Source organism: Triticum aestivum, chromosome 7D, assembly GCF_018294505.1.
Source record: "Triticum aestivum cultivar Chinese Spring chromosome 7D, IWGSC CS RefSeq v2.1, whole genome shotgun sequence".
NCBI classification, from domain to species: Eukaryota; Viridiplantae; Streptophyta; class Magnoliopsida; order Poales; family Poaceae; genus Triticum; species Triticum aestivum.
Genome location: NC_057814.1, coordinates 556,456,626 through 556,476,754, shown reverse-complemented (window position 1 = coordinate 556,476,754; position 20,129 = coordinate 556,456,626). Strand labels below are relative to the sequence as shown.

At 46.3% G+C, this 20,129-nt stretch overlaps 1 long non-coding RNA gene across 1 annotated transcript; it reads right to left on the bottom strand.

Annotated features, from left to right (window-relative positions):
- Positions 1–11,433: 11,433 nt before the first annotated feature.
- LOC123167039 (uncharacterized) lies at positions 11,434–14,728 on the bottom strand. Its single transcript, XR_006483754.1, has 2 exons — positions 13,350–14,728; positions 11,434–13,182 (listed from the first exon to the last, which is right to left on the bottom strand). It is a non-coding gene; the product is annotated as an uncharacterized lncRNA (long non-coding RNA).
- Positions 14,729–20,129: the final 5,401 nt, after the last annotated feature.

Here is a 20,129-nt window from a genome sequence, read left to right as displayed (position 1 = left end):
CTCTGCTGGATCGGAGTTCGCGGGATGTCATCGAGCTGAACGTGTGCTGAACTCGGAGGTGCCGTATGTTCGGTACTTGGATCGGTCGGATCGTGAAGATGTACGACTACATCAACCGCGGTGTGCTAACGCTTCCGCTTTCGGTCTACGAGGGTATGTGGACATACTCTCCCCTCTCGTTGCTATGCATCACCATGATCCTGTGTGTGCATAGGAAATTTTTTGAAATTACTGCATTCCCCAACAGTGGCATCCGAGCCAGGTTTATGCGTAGATGTTATATGCACGCGTAGAACACAAGTGAGTTATGAGCGATACAAGTCATACTGCTTACCAGCATGTCATACTTTGGTTCGGCAGTATTGTTGGATGAAGCGGCCCGGACCGACATTACGCGTACGCTTACGCGATACTGGTTCTACCGACGTGCTTTGCACACAGGTGGCTGGCGGGTGTCAGTTTCTCCAACTTTAGTTGAACCGAGTATGGCTACGCCCGGTCCTTGAGAAGGTTAAAACAACACTAACTTGACGAACTATCGTTGTGGTGTTGATGCGTAGGTAAGAACGGTTCTTGCTCAGCCCGTAGCAGCCACGTAAAACTTGCAACAACAAAGTAGAGGACGTCTAACTTGTTTTTGCAGGGCATGTTGTGATGTGATATGGTCAAGGCATGATGCTATATTTATTGTATGAGATGATCATGTTTTGTAACCGAGTTATCGGCAACTGGCAGGAGCCATATGGTTGTCGCTTTATTGTAGGCAATGCAATCGCCCTGGAATTGCTTTACTTTATCACTAAGCGGTAGCGATAGTCGTAGAAGCAATAGTTGGCGAGACGACAACGATGCTACGATGGAGATCAAGGTGTCACGCCGGTGACGATGATGATCATGACGGTGCTTCGGAGATAGAGATCACAAGCACAAGATGATGATGGCCATATCATATCACTTATGTTGATTGCATGTGATGTTTATCTTTTATGCATCTTATTTTGCTTAGATCGATGGTAGCATTATAAGATGATCTCTCACTAATTTCAAGCTATAAGTGTTCTTCCTGAGTATGCACCGTTGCGAAAGTTCTTCGTGCTGAGACACCACGTGATGATCGGGTGTGATAAGCTCTACGTTCAAATACAACGGGTGCAAAACAGTTGCACACGCGGAATACTCAGGTTAAACTTGACGACCCTAACACATGCAGATATGGCCTCGGAACACTGAGACCGAAAGGTCGAGCGTGAATCATATAGTAGATATGATCAACATAGTGATGTTCACCATTGAAACTACTCCATCTCATGTGATGATCGGACATGGTTTAGTTGATATGGATCACGCGATCACTTAGATGATTAGAGGGATGTCTATCTAAGTGGGATTTCTTAAGTAATATGATTAATTGAACTTTAATTTATCATGAACTTAGTCCTGGTAGTATTAGCATGTCTATGTTGTAGATCAATAGCTCGCGTTTAGCTCCCCTGTTTTATTTTTGATATGTTCCTAGAGAAAAATAAGTTGAAAGATGTTAGTAGCAAAGATGCGGACTAGCTCCGTGATCTGAGGATTATCCTCATTGCTGCACAGAAGTATTATGTCCTTGATGCACCGCTAGGTGACAGAACTATTGCAGGAGCAGATGCAGAAGTTTTGAACGTTTTGACAAAAGCTCGGTATGATAACTACTTGATAGTTTAGTGCACCATGCTTTACGGCTTAGAACCGGGACTTCAAAAAATGTTTTGAATGCCACGGAGCATATAAGATGTTCCAAGAGTTGAAATTGGTATTTCATAGTCATGCCCGTGTCGAGAGGTATGAGACCTCTGACATTACTTTGCCTATAAGATGGAGGAGAATAGCTCAACCAGTAAGCATGTGCTCAGATTGTCTGAGTACTACAATCACTTGAATCAAGTGGGAGTTAATCTTCCAGATAAGATAGTGATTGACAAAGTTCACTAGTCACTATCACCAAGTTGCTAGAACTTCGTGATGAACTATAATATGCAAGGGATAACGGAAACGATTCCCAAGCTCTTCGCGATGCTGAAATCGACGAAGGTAGAAATCAAGAAAAACATCAAGTGTTGATGGTTAACAAGACCACTAGTTTCAAGAAAAGGGCAAAGGGAAGAAGGGGAACTTCAAGAAGAATGGCAAGCAAGTTGCTGCTCAAGTGAAGAAGCCCAAGTCTGGACCTAAGCCTGAGACTAAGTGCTTCTACTCCAAAGGGACTAGTTACTCGAAGCGAAACTGCCCCAAGTATTTGGCGGATAAGAAAGATGGCAAAATGAACAAAGGTATATTTGATATACATGTTATTGATGTGTATTTTACTAGTGTTTATAGCAACCCCGCGGTATTTGATACTAGTTCAGTTGCTAAGAGTAGTAACTCGAAACGGGAGTTGCAGAATGAACAGAAACTAGTTAAGAGTGAAGTGACGATGTGTGTTGGAAGCAGTTCCAAGATCGATATGATCATCATCGCACACTCCCTATACTTTCGGGATTAGTGATGAACCTAAATAAATGTTATTTGGTGTTTGCGTTGAGCATGAATATGATTTGATCATGTTTATTGCAATACGGTTATTCATTTAAATTAGAGAATAATTGTTGTTCTGTTTACATGAATAAAACCTTCTATGGTCATACACCCAATGAAAATGGTTTGTTGGATCTCGATTGTAGTGATACACATATTCATAATATTGAAGCTAAAAGATGCAAAGTTCATAATGATAGTGCAACTTATTTGTGGCACTGCCGTTTAGGTCATATTGGTGTAAAGCGCATGAAGAAACTCCATGCTGATGGGTTTTTGGAATCACTTGATGCTTGCGAACCATGCCTCATGGGCAAGATGACTAAGACTCCGTTCTCCAGAACAATGGAGCGAGCAACTGACTTATTGAAAATAATACATACTGATGTATGCGGTCCGATGAGTGTTGAGGCTCGCGGCGGGTATCGTTATTTTCTAACCTTCACAGATGATTTGAGCAGATACGGGTATATCTACTTGATGAAACATAAGTCTGAAACATTTGAAAAGTTCAAAGAATTTCAGAGTGAAGTGGAAAATCATCGTGACAAGAAAATAAAGTTTCTACGATCTGATCGCGGAGACAAATATTTGAGTTACAAGTTTGGTCTTCAATTAAAACAATGTGGAATAGTTTCACAAATTCGTGCCACCTGGAATACCACAGCATAATGGTGTGTCCGAACGTCATAACCGTACTTTATTGGATATAGTGCAATCTATGATGTTTCTTACTGATTTACCACTATAGTTTTGGGGTTATGCATTAGAGACAACTGCATTCACGTTAAAGGGCACCATCTAAATCCGTTGAGACGACACCGTATGAACTGTGGTTTGGCAAGAAACCCAAGTTGTCATTTCTTAAAGTTTGGGGTTGCGATGCTTATACGAAAAAGTTTCATCCTGATAAACTCAAACCCAAATCGGAGAAATGTGTCTTCATAGGATACCCAAAGGAGACAGTTGGGTACACCTTCTATCACAGATTCGAAGGCAAGTTATTCGTTGCTAAGAATGGATCCTTTATAGAGAAGGAGTTTCTCTCGAAAGAAGTGAGTGGGAGGAAAGTAGAACTTGATGAGGTAACTGTACCTGCTCACTTATTGGAAAGTAGTTCATCACAGAAATCTGTTCCTGTGACTACTACACCAACTAGTGAGGAAGCTAATGATGATGATCATGTAACTTCAGATCAAGTTACTACCGAACCTCGTAGGTAAACCAGAGTGAGATCCGCACCAGAGTGGTACAGTATTCCTGTTCTGGAGGTCATGTTACTTGACCATGACGAACCTACGAACTATGAGGAAGCGATGATGAGCCCAGATTCCGCAAAAATGGCTTGAGGCCATGAAATCTGAGATGGGATCCATGTATGAGAACAAAGTGTGGACTTTGGTTGACTTGCCCGATGATCGGCAAGCCATAGAAAATAAATGGATCTTGAAGAGGAAGACGGACGCTGATAGTAGTGTTACTATCTACAAAGCTAGACTTGTCAAAAAAAGTTTCTTTTCAAGGTGTTGACTACGATGAGATTTTCTCACTCGTAGCGATGCTTAAGTCTGTCTGAATCATGTTAGCAAATTGCCGCATTTTATGAAATCTGGCAAATGGATGTCAAAACTACATTCCTTAATGGATTTCTTAAAGAAGAGTTGTATATGATGCGACCAGAAGGTTTTGTCGATCCTAAAGGTGCTAACAAAATGTGCAAGCTCCAGCGATCCATCTATGGACTGGTGCAAGCATCTCGGAGTTGGAATATACGCTTTGATGAGTTGATCAAAGCATGTAGTTTTATACAGACTTGCGGTGAAGCCTGTACTTACAAGAAAGTGAGTGGGAGCACTACAACATTTCTGATAAATATATGTGAATGACATATTGTTGATCGAAAATAATGTAGAATTTTCTGGAAAGCATAAAGGAGTATTTGAAAGGAGTTTTTCAAAGAAAGACCTCGGTGAAGCTGCTTACATATTGAGCATCAAGATCTATGGAGATAGATCAAGACGCTTGATAAGTTTTTTCAATGAGTACATACCTTGACAAGATTTTAAAATAGATCAAAATGGAACAGTCAAAGAAAGAGTTCTTGCCTGTGTTACAAGGTGTGAAATCGAATAAGACTCAAAGCCCGACCACGGCAGAAGATAGAAAGAGAATGAAAGTCATTCCCTATGCCTCAGCCATAAGTTCTATAAAGTATGCCATGTTGTGTACCAGATCTATTGTATACCCTACCACTGAGTTTGGCAAGGGAGTACAATAGTGATCTAGGAGTAGATCACTGGACAACGGTCAAAATTATCCTTAGTGGAATAAGGATATGTTTCGGTTCGTCGTAAAGGGTTACGTCGATGCAAGTTTTGACACTGATCCAGATGACTCTAAGTCTCAATCTGGATACATATTGAAAGTGGGAGCTATTAGCTAGAGTAGCTCCGTGCAGAGCATTGTAGACATAGAAATTTGCAAAATACTTACGGATCTGAATGTGACAGACCCGTTGACTAAAATTATCTCACAAGCAAAACATGATCACACCTTAGTACTCTTTGGGTGTTAATCACATAGCAATGTGAACTAGATTACTGACTCTAGTAAACCCTTTGGGTGTTGGTCACATATCGATGTGAACTATGGGTGTTAACCACATAAAGATGTGAACTCTTGATGTTAAATCACATGGTGATGTGCAAGTGGGAGACTCGAGGAAATATGCCCTAGAGGCAATAATAAAGTTATTATTTATTTCCTTATTTCATGATAAATGTTTATTATTCATGCTAGAATTGTATTAACCGGAAACATAATACATGTGTGAATACATAGACAAACATAGTGTCACTAGTATGCCTCTACTTGACTAGCTCGTTAATCAAAGATGGTTAAGTTTCCTAACCATAGATATGAGTTGTCATTTGATTAACGGGATCACATCATTAGGAGAATGATGTGATTGACTTGACCCATTCCGTTAGCTGAGCACTTGATCGTTTAGTATGTTGCTATTGCTTTCTTCATGACTTATACATGTTCCTATGACTATGAGATTATGCAACTCCCGTTTACCGGAGGAACACTTTGTGTGCTACCAAACATCACAATGTAACTGGGTGATTATAAAGGTGCTCGACAGGTGTCTCTGAAGGTACTTGTTGAGTTGGCGTATTTCGAGATTAGGATTTGTCACTCCGATTGTCGGAGAGGTATCTCTGGGCCCTCTCGGTAATGCACATCACTATAAGCCTTGCAAGCAATGTGACTAATGAGTTGGTTGCGGGATGATGCATTACGGAACGAGTAAAGAGACTTGCCGGTAACGAGATTGAACTAGGTATTGAGATACTGACGATCGAATCTCGGGCAAGTAACATACCGATGACAAAGGGAACAACGTATGTTGTTATGCGGTTTGACCGATAAAGATCTTCGTAGAATATGTGGGAGCCAATATGAGCATCCAGGTTCCGCTATTGGTTATTGACGGGAGACGTGTCTCGGTCATGTCTACATAGTTCTCGAACCCGTAGGGTCCGCACGCTTAACGTTCGGTGACGATTTGTATTATGAGTTTATGTGATTTGATGTACCGAAGGTAGTTTGGAGTCCCGGATGAGATCGGGGACATGACGAGGAGTCTCGAAATGGTCGAGACGTAAAGATCGATATATTGGACGACTATATTCGGACATCGGAAAGGTTCCGAGTGGTTCGGGTATTTTTCGGAGTACCGGGGAGTTTCAGGAATACAGGGGAAGAAGTATATGAGCCTTATTGGGCTTTAGGGGAGAGAGAGAGGCAGGCCGCGCGCCCCCCAATGACTAGTCCGAATTGGACTAGGGGGAGGGGCGGCGCCCCCTCCTTCCTTCTCTTCCCTCTTCCTCTTCCTTGTCTCCTACTCCTACTACTTGGAAGGGGAGGAATCCTACTCCCGGTGGGAGTAGTACTCCTCCAGGGCGTGCCATTGGGGCCGGTCCTCTCCCCCTCCTCCACTCCTTTATATACGTGGTCTGGGGGCACCCCATAGACACACAAGTTGATCTATTGATCTATTCCAGCCGTGTGCGGTGCCCCCTCCATCATATTCCACCTCGGTCATATCGTAACAGTGCTTAGGCGAAGCCCTGCATCGGTAGCGACATCATCACCGTCACCACGCCGTTGTGCTGACGGAACTCTCCCGTGAAGCTCTGCTGGATCGGAGTTCACGGGACGTCATCGAGCTGAACGTGCTGAACTCGGAGGTGCCGTACGTTCGGTACTTGGATCGGTCGGATCGTGAAGATGTACGACTACATCAACCGCGTTGTGCTAACGCTTCCGCTTTCAGTCTACGAGGGTACGTGGACATACTCTCCCCTCTCGTTGCTATGCATCACCATGATCCTGTGTGTGCGTAGGAATTTTTTTGAAATTACTACGTTCCCCAACACCACACCATGTTCAAACATCTCATTAATCGTCACGGCCAGGATACCATGTGGCCGGGTGGGCCCATGGATAAGACCGGTATGTGTTGTTAGAATATACCGGACGATTAGCACCCCAGGAGCGCGGGAATACTTCGCGCCCATGGGCCAATTGTGTGGAGACTTTAACGGTGTACAACTCAGATTGAATTATCATGAAACCTGTCAGGACCGAGGTGGTGAGAGGCATTTGAGGATACAACTCGGATTGAATTCTTATTGAAGGCCGGTTCAGGGGCTACTAACGGTGTCCCGGCTAGGAGGCCTCTCACCATGATGATTCTCGGCTTGGTGGGCCGGCTCATGGTGATTACAAGGAAGATCCCGAAGACTTTATGTGTTCTCCAAGACAACGGATATGTGAGCAACACTGGCTCCTCATATGTAGCCGACTAGGATCCTATAAACCCTAGGACCCCCCCCCCCCACTTGCCTATATAAACCGAGGGGCCATGCTCATAAAAAACATATCACAATCTCTTGATAGATACATGTACACTGTACTACACCCCAACGCAATAAACACAAGCAAGACATATGGTATTATCTTCTGGGAGAGCATGAACCTGGATAAAATAATGTGTCCTTGTTACCATCGCTCCTAGATGCCTAGCTTAGGATCTCTACCTCAAGATATGTCGGATTTATCTCCGTCAAGCGGCGACTGCCCCAGCGGCACACCGATTTGGCGACATGATGTGCGCTTAGCGCCTTGCGACGCGTTTTGCTAGCGCTTAGCGCTGCTCCGGCCCCAACAACTCTGAACCTGCGTTTTCCAGTGTGGCTTATTGGCACCTCTGCCGGCGCGACTCCGGCCCCGCCGATCTAGTGTCTGTGCTCCTGCCAATTCACCCGACTTGTCGGTGTACTGACTACTATGGTCCCGACAGCTTGGATATGTGTTCCTCTAGCTCCTTGCTCGCTAGTATCACTGGAAGTTGTGTTACTTCCCCTGCGCCCGTTCTCTCTACCTCGCCGCCTCCCTGACCATGTACACTTCTACGCCTTGCTTGGTGTCAGTCCCAACGCTCATATATCTGGGGCGCCCAGGGCCACCCTCCGGCGGTAGGTGTAGCCCACCACCCTGCTTCCCGTCGTAGCGGTTCCGACCAGTGGTGGATTCCTCATCTCCGGTTCCGCACCTGGCGGATTTGGGATTGCTCAGGCTCTGCCCAAGGAGAAATATTTTCTCGGCTTGCCGGTACTGGCAGCGGCGACACCAGCGGGTATCGTTTTCCTTTCTTGGAGGCGCTGCCATGGCTTCCTCATGCGCCCCGCTTCGAGCTTAGGGGAAACCCTAGGTCCAGTTCTCCGGATCGGATCATGTAGGTGTTATCTTCCTCGCTCCCGGCGTCCCTAATATTGGCTTTGGTGATGTTGGACTTCATGCTGGTTCGGCTGGACCCTCTATATCGGGGTTCCGTGGGTTTAGGTTGCTGTATCCACTGTTTGGGTAACTTGTTCACGTCTTCTTGCGTTTATGTCATATATGTTGTATCCTTTTTTTACTCATTTCATTCCCTTCTATATCAACAAAAGATACACAAACAAGGTTTGCGTATTCACGGTAAAAAAAAATCATGTGTCCCCTCCGTACTCATCTCAACTCTCTTGGTAGCTTTGGTGACGGCAAGATTCCAAGCAAAGCACACAGGTGTCTCAACAGGTGCAGTCGGTGCTCCATCAAAAAGACGCTGCAGAGCAGAGTGCCACGCGGACCAGAAGCAACAGAGGCACGGCTGGCTGGCTGCGCGCTAGCTGTGCGCGGCGTGGTGCAGACCGCAGAGACAGAGAGCGGCCGAGATAGGCTCATACGGCCGGTGGCGTTGGGGTTTTTCCGGGCCGGTGGCGCCTACTGCCAGACGGCCAGACGACGGGCGCATGCACGCGCGCTTGCTTGCACACCGGCCCATGTCGTCGAGTTTGCCATAGGAATTTCCCAAACATAGAACCGGCCATGCATGGTGATGGACTGATGTTTTTTTTTTGCGGGAAGGGAACTTTTCATTGATCAACTATGATGATTACATTCAGATTCGACAATGCTAGCTATCTCCCTAGGGAAATTCCGGAGCCAGCATGCCGTGCGCTGTTGCAAGCGACCCATACAAGCTAGGGTGTGGCTCGCCAGATTTGCGTGCCTGCTGATCTTAGCTAGACTAATGTTCCTTTCTTGAGCCAGAACTCTTCTGATCTCATTAACCCGGTACGCATACCTCGACCGGTCTTTATCTTTCGACTGCACCATCTTTATCAGCTCGCCACAATCCGTTTCAACAAGCAGCGGCAGGTTAGTCCAGTGGAGAGCAAGTTGTAGTCCTTCATCCAGCGCCGCCATCTCGGCTTCCAAGGGATCACCATGGACTGATGGCTTGTTGCCTCCATAGCTCGTTGTCTTTGATGTCGTAGGCAGTCATTAGCCCTCTGATCGAGATGGATGAGGAGGACAGGCGCCCATAGCACCTCCAGACTGGCTGCGAGCCAGGGCAATATAAGGCGGAGAAAAATTCACTGTAAGTCACTAAACTTGAGCCGGTTGACAGTTTAGTACCACTACTTCAAAATACCCGAACTACGGTCCACGTACTTGCGCACAGGATTCACTTTGGTCCATTTATACGTTTTTGTGTACGTATTTGCTGACTTGGCCGAGTCAGCGGCCGCCAGCTCGCTTTGACCGCCACCTGGTCGTGCCTAGGGTGAATACTAGACCATCGGGGGGGGGGGGGGGGGTTGCAAAAACGCCAGTACCATTAAACCAGCCCCACCTGGTCGGACCGCACCAGCTCACTGTCTCCCTCTCCTCCCGCACCCGCTCGAACCCAGGACCTGTGGTATGAGAAAGGTAAACGGTTGTAATCGGTACGCCGACCGAACTTTCGGCCGGACGCGCCGCTCTCCTCGCGCACAGGCACAAGTGCCGCACGCACACCACGCGTCCACGGGTCCCACGCACTCACGTCCTTTTCCCCAGCAACCCCACGTCCTTATCCCCAACAACCGCTCATCCACACAAACATCATCCACTCATCCTCTCGCTCGGGTCTCACCTGCCTCGCCTCTGCCTCTTGCTCGCGCTGCCGCATCCTTGCTCCGGCGAACCCCACCACCAGCCACGCAGGGAGCTGCAACCGGAGGACAGGGGAGCTGTAACCGGCCACTCCGGGAGCTGCAACCGGCAGGCAGAGGAGCTACAAGCCGGGAACCAAACCGCCGACCGTCGTGCTAGAAACAGCACGCAAGGGTGCTACAACCGGCAGATCAAAGAGCTATAACTGCGGTTAGTTTTTGCTGGGACCGGTGAGAAATTTCGCTGCATCCATTGACGGTGAGCCTTTCTTTGCTGGAACCGGCTTTCTTTTTAGCTGGAACCATGTTTTTGTTTTGCTGGAATCTTGTCATGCTTGCTAGTAGCTTGCAGCTCTGGCGAGAACACACATCTGCTCGCCACGGACGACGATCTGCACGATCCACTCCGCTCGCAGGAGAGGGCAACCACCATCAGAAGATGCTGCAACCTCGGCGCGGCGGAGCTACAAGCGTAGGCCCGGAAGCTGCAACCAGCCAGACAAATAATGGAACCGGCGACAGCCGTGCTGCGACGGCGACAGCGGTGGTCCACCATTGCTGGAACCAGCTACTTTTTTTGCTGGAACCACCATTAAGTTTTGCTGGAACAGCTTTTTTTGTTGCTACAATCAACTAGTGTGTTTTGCTGCTGAGTTTTTTTTGCTGGAACCAGCATTTGTGATTGCTGGAACAGCCTTTTTGTTTGCTACAATCGTCTTCCTCAGATTTGTACTGCTGAGATTATTTTTGTTGGAAACGTCATCAATTTTTGCTACCATTGTAATCTTGTTTTGCTGGAACCAGCATTTTTTCCAAGGATCCAACTAGATGTGACACAGGTAGCATTTTCTTTTGTTGCGAGCGTCGACGGCGAGCACGACAGCAACTGTCGACAACGAGGGCAAACGAGGGGAGGGCGGACACGGGCAGTGCGGCGTGGTAGCGAGGTGCGGCTGCCATGTGCTCGTGTTTTTCTTTTTCTCAGATCTCGTGCGGTGAGGAGGAAAGGGATGGGCAGGGGAAGGATAAGGATTGGAAGGCTGATAGGGGCAGAATCGTACGGCTCGCGGGTGACCGGCCCAAAGCGCCGGCGCCTATCATCACCCTCAATAAACTGAGTGCGGGGACGACGCCGTGCTCTGCTCACCGCGAAGAAGCCGCTGCCACCGAGGGGTCGGCTGCTGTAGCTCGTCATGGAGGCGGGGCCCCTGCTGCAGAACCTGCTCGTGGCCGGGACACTCCCGCGCTGGTGCAACCCGCCGCCGGTGCACACTTCCGACATTAGTGCGCGATACAAGATTTCTGCTCAGAATTGACGAATGTCTTCAGTTTGAACAACGCAACTAGATTGCATTGCTGGCTGTCGAATAACAATGCAACACACGCATCAGCAAAGTCATCGTTCAGAAAAACTGCCACTACATGCACTTCAGTCAGAATTCCAGGATTCAGAACACAGGTTATCTTGGACCCCGATATCGCGCGGACGTTCGGTGAGAGGAGGAGCCAGATCGAACGTATTGTTCGGTCAGGAGACGGGAGCTCCCGAACGATTCCGTTCGGTCCGATCTCCCTTCCTCCTGAACGACCTGCTCCCTCCCTCCAGCCGTCCCTCCCTCCAGCGGGCCAGGACAATGGTACCAGCCCAACATCATTGCCTTCAAGAATTAAAAAACAAAAAAAATACAATATTCTAGGCCCAAAACTGCTTCTGTCCCAACAAATAGAGAAAACATAAAAAAGCCTAAAAAATTCACTAGACCAAAGAAAAACACTCACTGGAAAAAATCTAGGAACAAAAAGTTGCCATGCTCTAATGAAAAAAACTACTATATAATCATAAAAAAAGGGTATATTGCAGAAATTTACATGATTTGCCATGATGTTCATACACACTTCATTAAAATTGAGTTTGAAAAGTTTGCCATGATATAATGAAAAAACAAAAAAGCACAAAAAATGGACATATAGGATAGAACAAAAAATATTTGTACAGAAATTACTATTGGGTATGTATAAAATAGTTTTGAGCAATGACATGTCGATGGATCAAAAATTATTAGCTTTGCCATCGTTCAATACACAAATGTAAAAAGCAGAAAAACTTGCCATGGCAAATTAAACAAAAATTTGCCATGTGAATAGAAGTATTTTTGACATGGAAAAAATGGAGTAAATTTTGCCATGGCAAAAAAGGATTAAATGTTGCCATGGAAAATAAATTAAAAATTGCCATGAGAACACAAGTATATTAACCATGCCACGTAGTAAAATTTTCTATGTTCCGGAAAATGTAATTTGCCATCATATTTAAATAAAAATTGCCATGCTCTTTAAAATAAATTTGCCATGAAAAAAAGTAATATTTACCATGTCATTAAAAATAAGCCATGGCAAAAATGATTAAAAATTGCCATGGCAAAAATGGAGCATTTCTATTTTTGCCATGGAAATAAATTAAAAATTGCCATGGCTACATATTAAAATTTGTCATGTTCTGAAAATGCAAATTTGCCATCATATTTAAAATTAAATTGCCATGCTTTATACAATAAAATTTCCATGTAAAAAATTAAAGTAAAAATTTCCCATATCATTAAAAGTAAAGTTGCCATGGCAAGAAAATCGTAGAAAAATCCCACTTTTGGCTGTGAATAAAAGTATTGTTGCCATGCCCGTGACTACAATTCCCGTGCCTCGTTAATACATATGCCAAAAACATCTTAAGTTTTCCATGGCAAGTTCGCCATGTTTTTGAAACATGTTAAGTTGCCATGTTTTTGAACATGTTAAAGTTGCCATGACAAGTTTGCCATGTTTTTAGATAAAAAGTGCCATGCCAAATCACATAAATGTTGTCATATAGAGCAAAAAATGGCGTTGTTTGTGAACAAGGACAGAGATGAAAATTGCCATGAACTTTGCAAAATTTGCCAAGGCAAACAAACATTGCATCTTTGCTATGGCAAAACTTAAAAAATCTGCTGTATAAAAAATTTAGTTGTTGTCGTGGGCAAAAAATAACTTCGCTTGCCATGGCAAAACATGTGTAGTTGCCGTGGGCAAAAAATACCTTCACTTGCCATGGCAAAACATGTATAGTTGCCGTGCAAAACTTAGATTTTTAGTTGCCATACTTCAAAAACTATGCAATAAAGAAGAACTCTATTTGTTGCCATGGCAAAAAAAAGAACTTGTTGCCATGGCAAAACATGTGTAGTTGCCTTGGGCAAAAAATACCTTCACTTGCCATGGCAAAACATGTATAGTTGCCGTGCAAAACTTAGATTTTTAGTTGCCATACTTCAAAAACTATGCAATAAAGAAGAACTCTATTTGTTGCCATGGCAAAAAAAAAAAAGAACTTGTTGCCATGGCATAAAAGAGCATCTTCGATACGCAAAGAGCTGAAATTGCCATGATATACATACTTATAGAAATTGCCATGCTACTGTCAAAATGGGTATATGGCAAATTTCAGTAGCATGTCCCATGCTAAAGGAAATTGACTTCTTTTGTTTCATATCAGTTTAGCATTTTTGCTTCAGATCAGTTTCAGTAGCAGGTTCCATCAGTTCAGCATTTTTGCCACACCTATAAACAGAACATAAAGGCTAGTCCTCACACAATTCACACTCAGGAGGGGCAAAACAAAAGGTTCAAATTTACATGCATTTTCATAGTTGAACTTGTACAAAAAAAACAAGCTAGTTCAAACAGGAAAAGTGCCACTCCCTGCGCTGCATGTTCTGCACGTACCCAACGGCCATCATACATTGTTGAATCAGACGAAACCAATGAGTGACGAAGCAGGAGGAGGAAAACATGGTAGCGAGCAGCAGGGAAGAGGAAGAAGACGCACCAGGCAGACCCAGGGGTTGAACTTGTACAGAGCGAGCTCGGCGATGAGGGGCACGGCTGCGGCTGGGCCGCCACCTCCCTGCAGAGGTAGTGCACGACGAGCTCGTCGTTCGTGAGGTGGAAGCGGAAGCCAGGCGGCATGTTGAGCTCCGCCTCCGCGTTCGTCCGCCCGCTGCTCCCCTTCCCCTCCGCGAGGTCGCCTCCGTCTTCCTCGCGGGCCTTCCGCAACCTCCCTTCCTCGGCTCCGCAACTCTCGCCGCCCTGGCTGCCATGACCTCATCTTCTTCACCTCCTGCCACCGTGTGCTGCCGGTGACCCACGATGCCGTGAACCGCCACGACCTCGTCTCCCCCGTGCTCTCCGCCTATCTCGCCTCCCTCCCGACGTCGCACACCATCGAGGCTTCCTGCTCCGCCTCATCCCACTCTGCTCCGCCGAGGCATGGCCGCCCACTCCCTCTCCACCTTCTGCCTCGCCATGCCGCCCACCGAGCGCGCCCTCTCTACTCGCTCCTCCACCTCCGAGCGAGGCCGCGGCGCGCGTGGCGACACCTCCACCGCCCGTGCGTCACCGGATAAGAAAACGAGCTTGCGGGGGGTGGCCTCCATGCCCGGCGGCGAGGGGCGCCGGTCGAAACTCTCGAGGATTCGAGATGTGACTGAGAGTGGGAGGAGTGGATATGGTTGTCGGGGGAGTGGGTCGCGTGTTGTGGGTGGGGCGACTGGGCTGCGTTGTCGTTCGGAGCGTTCTCCCTCGATCCCGAACGGTCAAGTGTGTATGACGTGGCTGGCTATACGCTTCAAGATTCGTTCGTCTTATCGAATGGCTTTGGACGCGTTCGGACGCAGCTCCTAAAAATCAGACGTTCGGAAGTTATTGATTCCCGTTTTCTTCTAAGGTTCACAGCTTCACACAGTAGATTTCACCTTCCAAAGTACGTAGTAGGAAACTAAATCGATGGACGGAACGGAAAAGCAAACTAAATCGATGGATGAACCGACGATCATGGCTGGGGAGCGAAGAGTTGATGTGGCAGGAGGCAGGCACTCAGTCGAGCACCTTGAGGGCGTCGTACTAGGGTGCCGAGATGGCGTCGACCATGATGCGCAAGGGGGTGGGCACGCCGTCGGCCTCCAGGAAGAGGTGCACCAGGTTCTTCGACTAGCCGCTCACCAGCGCCAAGCCGGCCTGTGCGGCCACCACCGGCGATGCCACCTTGGACGTGCCCACGTTCTAGAACACAACCTCTAGCGCGGCGAACCCCTCGGCTGCGAAGCGTTTGCGGATCACGTCGTGCTCTGACACCCACGCCTCGCCACCCGTCCACCCGTCGAACTCCATGTCCCTCAACACGAACATGCGACGCACCATCTGGTCCTTGGCCAGCGCGCCCGCCACCGCCATGTTCAGGATCTTGTTGAAGACCGCCTGCAGGTTGGCGCCGCGCTGCGGAGTCATGGCTGCCAGCGGGCGCAGCTTCTCCACTAGCAACGCGCCGCGCACCTTGTGCAGCTGGTGGATGGCGTCAAAGGTGATGACGCGCCCCTTCTAGGGATCCTGGCTCAGCTCCATGCACAGTGACCATCGCAGCATCTTGAGCATCGATGTCGAGCGTGCTGTCGAGGAAGACGGGCCAAAGCGGCGGATCCAGGCGAAGGTTGCGGGAGAGGGAGGCGGAGGTATAATTATTGGGGAACGCAGTAATTTAAAAAAAAAAATCCTACGCACACGCAAGATCCATCTAGGTGATGCATAGCAACAAGAGGGGAGAGTGTTGTCCACGTACCCTCATAGACCGAAAGCGGAAGCGTTATGAGAACGCGGTTGATGTAGTTGTACGTCTTCACGATCCGAACGATCCAAGTACCGAAAGTACGACACCTCCGCGGTCTGCACACGTTCAGCTCGGTGACGTCCCACGAACTCTAGATCCAGCTGAGGTTGAGGGAGAGTTTCGTCAGCACGACGGCGTGATGACAGTGATGATGAAGTTACCGACGCAGGGCTTCGCCTAAGCACTACAACGATATGACCGAAGTGAAAATCTGTGAAGGGGGCACCACACACGGCTAAACAATCAACTTGTGTGCCCAAGGGTGCCCCCTCCCCACGTATATAAAGGAGGGAGGGGAGGCCGGCCGGCCCTCCTTGGCGTGCCCCCAAGAGGGGAATCCTACTAGGACTCCAAGTCATAGTAGGTTTCCACCAAAAGGGAGAGAGGGGGAAGCAAGGAGAGGGAGAGGGGGAAGGAAAGGGGGGCGGCGCTGCCCCCCTTCCTAGTCCAATTCAGACTCAAGGGGGAGGGGGCGCGCGGCCTGCCCTGGCCGCCCCCCTCTCTCTTCACTAAGGCCCATCGAGGCCCATTAGTTCCCCCGGAGGTTCCGATAACTCTCCGGCACTCTGGTTTTATCCGACACTTATCCGGAACACTTCCGGTGTCCGAACATAGCCGTCCAATATATCAATCTTTATGTCTCGACCATTTCGAGACTCCTCGTCATGTCCGTGATCACATCCGGGACTCCAAACTATCTTCGGTACATCAAAACACATAAACTCATAATACCTACGGGTTCGAGAACTATGTAGACATGACCGAGACTCATCTCCGGTTAATAACCAATAGCGGAACCTGGATGCTCATATTGGTTCCTACATATTCTACGAAGATATTTATCGGTCAAACCGCATAATGACATACGTTGTTCCCTTTGTCATCGGTATGTTACTTGCCTGAGATTCGATCGTCGGTATCTCAATACCTAGTCCAATCTCGTTACCGGCAAGTCTCTTTACTCGTTCCGTAATGCATCATCTCGCAACTAACTCATTAGTCACATTGCTTGCAAGGCTTATAGTGATGTGCATTACCGAGAGGGCCCAGAGATACCTCTCCGACAATCGGAGTGACAAATCCTAATCTCGATCTATGCCAACTCAACAAACACCATCGGAGACACCAGTGGAGCATCTTTATAATCACCCAGTTACGTTGTGACGTTTGATAGCACACTAAGTGTTCCTCCGGTATTCGGGAGTTGCATAATCTCATAGTCATAAGAACATGTATAAGTCATGAAGAAAGCAATAGCAATAAACTAAACGATCATCGTGCTAAGCTAACGAATGGGTCAAGTCAATCACATCATTCTCCAATGATGTGATCCCGTTAATCAAATAACAACTCTTGTCTATGGCTAGGGAACTTAACCATCTTTGATTCAACGAGCTAGTCAAGTGGAGGCATACTAGTGACACTTTGTTTGTCTATGTATGTACTAAGTTTCCGGTTAATATAATTCTAGCATGAATAATAAACATTTATCATGATATAAGGAAATATAAATAACAACTTTATTATTGGCTCTAGGGCATATTTCCTTCAGTCTCCCACTTGCACTAGAGTCAATAATCTAGATTACACAGTAATGATTCTAACACCCATGGAGTCTTGGTGCTGATCATGTTTTGCTCGTGAGAGAGGTTTAGTCAATGGGTCTGCAACATTCAGATCCATATGTATCTTGCAAATCTCTATGTCTCCCTCCTTGACTTGATCGCGGATGGAATTGAAGCTTCTCTTGATGTGCTTGGTTCTCTTGTGAAATCTGGATTCCTTTGCCAAGGCCATTGCACCAGTATTGTCACAAAAGATTTTCATTGGACCCGATGCACTAGGTATGACACCTAGATCGGATATGAACTCCTTCATCCAGACTCCTTCATTTGCTGCTTCCGAAGCAGCTATGTACTCCGCTTCACACGTAGATCCCGCCACGACGCTTTGCTTAGAACTGCACCAACTGACAGCTCCACCGTTCAGTATAAATACGTATCCGGTTTGTGACTTAGACTCATCCGGATCAGTGTCAAAGCTTGCATCGATGTAACCATTTACGACGAGCTCTTTGTCACCTCCATAAATGAGAAACATATCCTTCGTCCTTTTCAGGTATTTCAGGATGTTCTTGACCGCTGTCCAGTGATCCACTCCTGGATTACTTTGATACCTCCCTGCTAAACTTATAGCAAGGCACACATCAGGTCTGGTACACAGCATTGCATACATGATAGAGCCTATGGCTGAAACATAGGGAACATCTTTCATCTTCTCTCTATCTTCTGCAGTGGTCGGGCATTGAGTCTGACTCAACTTCACACCTTGTAACACAGGCGAGAACCCTTTCTTTGCTTGATCCATTTTGAACTTCTTCAAAACTTTATCAAGGTATGTGCTTTGTGAAAGTCCAATTAAGCGTCTTGATCTATCTCTATAGATCTTGATGCCCAATATATAAGCAGCTTCACCGAGGTCTTTCATTGAAAAACTTTTATTCAAGTATCCTTTTATGCTATCCAGAAATTCTATATCATTTCCAATCAACAATATGTCATCCACATATAATATTAGAAATGCTAGAGAGCTCCCACTCACTTTCTTGCAAATACAGACTTCTCCAAAAGTCTGTATAAAACCATAAGCTTTGATCACACTATCAAAACGTTTATTCCAACTCTGAGATGCTTGCACCAGTCCGTAAATGGATCGCTGGAGCTTGCACACTTTGTTAGCATCCTTTGGATTGATAAAACCTTCCGGTTGCATCATATACAACTCTTTTCCAGAAATCCATTCAGGAATGCAGTTTTTACATCCATTTGCCAAATTTCGTAATCGAAAAATGCAGAAATTGCTAACATGATTCGGACGGACTTAAGTATCGCTACGGGTGAGAAGGTCTCATCGTAGTCAAATCCTTGAACTTGTCGAAAACCTTTCGCAACAAGTCGAGATTTGTAGACAGTAACATTACCGTCAGCATCACTCTTCTTCTTGAAAATGCATTTATTCTCGATGGCTTGCTGATCATCGGGCAAGTCAACCAAAGTCCACACTTTGTTCTCATACATGGATCCCATCTCAGATTTCATGGCCTCAAGCCATTTCGTGGAATCTGGGCTCATCATCGCTTCCTCATAGTTCGTAGGTTCATCATTCAAGTAACATGACCTCCAGAACAGGATTATCGTACCACTCTGGTGTGGATCTTACTCTGGTTGACCCACGAGGTTCAGTAGTAACTTGATCTGAAATTACATGATCATCATCATTAGCTTCCTCACTAATTTGTGTAGTAGTCACAGGAACTGATTTCTGTGATGAACTACTTTCCAATAAGGGAGCAGGTACAGTTAGCTCATCAAGTTCTACTTTCCTCCCACTCACTTCTTTCGAGGGAAACTCCTTCTCTAGAAAGGATCCATTCTTAGCAACGAATGTCTTGCCTTCGGATCTATGATAGAAGGTGTACCCAATAGTCTCCTTTGGGTATCCAATGAAGACACATTTCTCCGATTTGGGTTCGAGCTTATCAGGTTGAAGCTTTTTCACAGAAGCATCGCAGCCCCAAACTTTAAGAAACGACCACTTGGGTTTCTTGCCAAACCACAATTCATATGGTGTCGTCTCAATGGATTTAGATGGTGCCCTATTTAACGTGAATGCAACCGTCTCTAAAGCATAACCCCAAAACGATAGCGGTAAATCAGTAAGAGACATCATAGATCATACCATATCTAGTAAAGTATGATTACGACGTTCGGACACACCATTACGCTATGGTGTTCCGGGTGGCGTGAGTTGCGAAACTATTCCGCATTGTTTCAAATGAAGACCAAACTCGTAACTCAAATATTCTCCTCCACGATCAGATCTCGGAAACTTTATTTTCTTGTTACGATGATTTTCCACTTCACTCTGAAATTCTTTGAACTTTTCAAATGTTTTAGACTTATGTTTCATCAAGTAGATATACCCATATCTGCTCAAATCATCTGTGAAGGTCAGAAAATAACGATACCCGCTGCGAGCCTCAATGTTCATTGGACCACATACATCAGTATGTATGATTTCCAATAAATCTGTTGCTCGCTCCATTGTTCCGGAGAACGGAGTTTTAGTCATCTTGCCCATAAGGCATGGTTCGCAAGTACCAAGTGATTCATAATCAAGTGATTCCAAAAGTCCATCAAAATGGAGTTTCTTCATGCGCTTTACACCAATATGACCCAAACGGCAGTGCCAAAAATAAGTTGCACCATCATTATCAACTCTGCATCTTTTGGCTTCAATATTATGAATATGCGTGTCACTACTAT